At 51.0% G+C, this 3,931-nt stretch overlaps 1 long non-coding RNA gene across 1 annotated transcript in view; it reads left to right on the top strand.

Moving 5' to 3' along the window:
• The first annotated feature begins 851 nt into the window (after positions 1-851).
• LOC111819631 (uncharacterized) overlaps positions 852-3,931 on the top strand; it is a 6,821-nt gene continuing 3,741 nt past the window's right edge. The window contains exons 1-2 of the long non-coding RNA XR_002823203.1: positions 852-1,166; positions 2,680-2,860. This is a non-coding gene — a long non-coding RNA (uncharacterized LOC111819631). The remainder of the gene's footprint in view (positions 1,167-2,679; positions 2,861-3,931) is intronic.

The raw sequence follows: 3,931 nt of genomic DNA, 5'->3' as shown, positions 1-3,931 counted from the left end.
AGACACCACCCCTGTTTTCCTTAGGGTTCCGCACAGGGTGTGGCTCGTGTGGGACAGGCTTGCTGAGACTGCAGGTCCAGGGAGAAGCTGTCCAGTCTCCTTGCCCCACTGTTCTTCTGGCCCTGTCTTCTGAGCTCTGCTCCAAGCTAGACCCTTCCTGAGAGAGTTTTGCTGCTGGCCAGCTGGCTGAGTCACTCTGGGTCAGACCCCTGTCCATCTGTGACATGTGACAGCTTTATCCAGCACTTGCAGTGACTTTGCCGGCATTACCTTGTATAAGCATCATACTACCCCATGGCCTGGAGTCCGAGGGTGGTGCAAATGGTTAATTGCTCAATTACTAGCCGAACGGTTGGTGGTTTGAACCCCCTCAGAGGCGTCTCAGAAATAAGGCCTGGTGATCTGTTTCTGAAAGGTCCCAGCCTTGAAAATCCTATGGAGCAGTTCTACACTGCACACATCGGGTCGCCATGAGTCAGCGATAACTAATAACTACTCCATGAGATGGTACTGTCATTATCTCTATGTTTTACAGAGAGGAAACTGAGGGTCAGAGAGCTTAAGTCACCCGCGAGTGACTTTGGTGGCTCTGGCATTTGAACACAGGCAGCCTGACTCCAGAGTCCCCTGTTTCCTGAAGTCCCTGCCATCATCATCGTTCTTCCCCACTGATTTGTCAGATCAGGCAAGGATCATTCTCCTTGCTCTACAGATGGGGAAGCCGAGACCCAGAGATGACATCTCTTGCCCAACGGCACAGAGCTGAGGTGGGTATGAACCCTGCAGGGGGCTGTGTTGCCCAGTCCTCCTCCCGCTCCCCCACTGACACCAAGCATCCCTGAAGAGGTGCAGCCGCACCCAGGAAGTGCTGCAGGCTCTGAGATGCAGGGGTGAGGCTGGCACAACTCTCAGCTCAGAGGAAGCAAAGAGGCTGAGTGAAAGAAGAAGTGAATGAAGTGGGCGTGCGTGCCCCGGTGGAGAGAGTAGAGCAGAGAAGTGAAGGGGGTGTGTGGCCATAGAGAGAACAGAGTAGAGAAATGACATGCGCATGTGGCCGTGGGTGAGCAGAGCAGAGGCTGCCCCCAGCACAGCGGCTCCAGAGTTCCTGTTCTTCCTGCAGACAGCGGCAGCGCGGCAGCCGAGAGACAGCAGCAGCAGCTTCACAGGTCAGCTCTCTATCCTTACCTGCAGGTCCCCCACGGGCACTGGGCTTCCCCTGCGCAGGCAGGCACAGGCCTGACAACGTCCCAGGAGCAGCAAGCTGAGGACCCATGCTCATGCCCTTCATCAGCGCCACCCCCACCCCGCCGCCGCCCATGATAACTCCAACTCTTAGGGAATGTAGAGTTTATTTTTGAAGGAGATGGTATTGGAAGGTGTGAATTTGAGGTTAAGGAGTAGCTAAGAGATTAGGCTTCGGGTTCAGATCTTAGCTACCTCGTGTGACCTGGAGCAAGTTACTTGACTTTTCTGGACCTCAGTTTCCTCATCCGTAAAATGGGCTAGTCCAGGGACATGCGCCTTGGGCAGGTGGCAGGAGGGTGGACGCTCAGCAAGAAGCCTGGTACAGAGTCTATGCTCGGCAAATCAGGGCAGATGTAATTCCTCCAGAGTGGCCTGGGCTGCAGCCTGGGGACAGCATGTCAGAGGGAAAGGGCCCCTGTGCTGGCTTGGTCACAGGCTCCCTGCTGGGCCTTATTTTCCCTATCTATGAAATGGGCTAAAAGTAATAGCACCTTTGTTATGAATTGAATTGTGTCCCCCCAAAATGTGTGCCAACTTGGCTAGCCCTTGATCCCTAGTATTGTGTGGTTGTCCACCATTTTGTGATCTGATGTGATTATCCTATGTGTCGTAAATCCTAACCTCTATGATGTTAATGAGGCAGGGTTAGAGGCAGTTATGTTAATGAGACAGGACTCAATCTACAGGATTAGGTTGTATCTTAAGTCGATCTCTTTTGAGATATAGAAGAGAGAATCGAGCAGAGAGACAGAGAGACCTCATGCCACCAAGAAAGAAGAACTGGGAATGGGATGCGTCCTTTGGCCCCTAGGGTTCCTGTGCTGAGAAGCTCCTAGACCAGGGGAAGATAGGTGACAAGGTCCTTCCCCCAGAGCCCACACAGACAGAAAGCCTTCCCCGGGAGCTGGTACCCTGAATTCAGACTTCTAGCCTCCTAAACTGTGGAAGAATAGATTTCTGTTTGTTAAAGCCATCCGTTTGTGGTATTTCTGTTACTGCAGCACTAGATAACTAAGACAACCTCTCTCAGGACTTTCCTGTAGAAACCACAGGTGCACTTGTCACCCAGGCCGTGGTGAGATCAGAGGTGGGGGTTCAGGGATGTGGTTGACAAGGGCAGCTGTTTGGTGGGGCAAGTTGGAGGGCCTTTGCTCAGATATATTCCCGGCGGGGCACTTTGAATCAGAGTTCAATTCCCAGGAGTGTGGATTGTGGTAGTGCATAGTTGTTTGAATCTTTCTCCCTGGGAAATGGGTCTTCTTTTACAGATGGGAAAACCAAGGCACAGAGAGGTCAAGTTCTTTGCCCAATGTCATACAGCCCAGGCACTGAATAGCGGAGTTGGTTATCAAGCGCACACCTTCCAAAGGTCCCTGAGTCCCATGTCTCCTCATCTCTCTATTGGTTTAAAATAGGTCTTACTTGTCCACACAGGAACTTAGCTACCCAACCACCTTTAGGGGGTTGCAGCGTGGAGCGGGGAGAGCGCTGGACTTGGAGTCTGAACCTCTTGAGTCCCAGTTGCCCACTGGCCTGCTGGAGAACGTCAAGCAAACTCCTTCTCTTGTGCGGCATTCAGTTTCCCGTGGTCAGCTGGACCTATCTTGGAAGTCAAGTAAGGGAACCCTGTTCCCGGAGGGCCCCAAATAATGACTTGTAGGCTGGGGAATGCGATGGCTAAGTGTGTGGGGTAAGAGTGCATGGTGGCCTCTCTGAGGGTTGGGGAAAGGGATGCTGGAGGTCGCAAACAGAAGAGACGATGGATGTTTGGTCCTGGGAAGGGTGGAAACCACAGCTTCTGTTTGGGGTGCCTGAAGGAGGCATTACTTCTGCTTTGGCCTTGATTTCCCCAGCTAGGTGGTGGGGTCAGGCTCCTCTTCCCTCTGTGCCTTCCTGGAAGCAGTGTGGGCAGAGGGCCTGGGGACCCGGTGTCAGGGCCCAGATCCTGGAGGTCAAATCTACACCCGTCTGGGCCTCAGTTTCACTGCCATATGGTGAGAGGGTAGATAAGATGGCCTGAGGTCCTTTCTGCACTAACTGGTCCTCCAATGATGAACCTCAGCTTTCTCATCTGAGACATTTCATTTTGTGGCTCCCTTTGTCTCCTCAAACCTCTTTTCTGAGGTTCCAAGTGGGTGTTACCTAAGGTAACACGTCAAATAAGTAACCAAATAGTCAAAGAAATAAAAACCGACCTTTCTGACTCCCAAGTTCCTATTCTCTTAGAAAACAAAAAAAAAAATATATATATATAGAATATTATTGTTGTTAGGACAATGATAGAACACTGGGTGGGCGGGGGGAGGAAAGCAATTCCAATATAAAAAATGAAACCATAAAAGTACTAGAAGAAATACAGGAGAATTCCTTCATCACGTTGGAGTGGGGAAGGCCTTTCTAGCTATGCCTCAAAACCCAGAAGCCAAATGAGGAAATACTGATTATCTTAGTCATCTAGTGCTGCTACAACAGAAATACCACAAGTGGATAGCTTTAACAAAGAGAAATTTATTTCCTCACAGTAAAGTAGGCTAAAAGTTCAAATTCAGGGTGTCAGCTCCAGGGGAAGGCTTTCTCTCTCTCAGCCTTCTCATCAGTGTTCCTCTGGACTAGGAGCTTCTCAGCGCAGGGACCCCGGTCCAAAGGACGCGCTCTGCTCCCGGCACTCCTTTCTTTTTTTTTTTTT

The sequence above is a fragment of the Trichechus manatus genome, unplaced genomic scaffold (assembly GCF_000243295.1).
Source record: "Trichechus manatus latirostris isolate Lorelei unplaced genomic scaffold, TriManLat1.0 scaffold00014, whole genome shotgun sequence".
Classification (NCBI taxonomy): domain Eukaryota; kingdom Metazoa; phylum Chordata; class Mammalia; order Sirenia; family Trichechidae; genus Trichechus; species Trichechus manatus.
The sequence above is the reverse complement of the archived record's forward strand: the minus strand, read 5'-3'. Positions and strand labels throughout refer to the sequence as shown.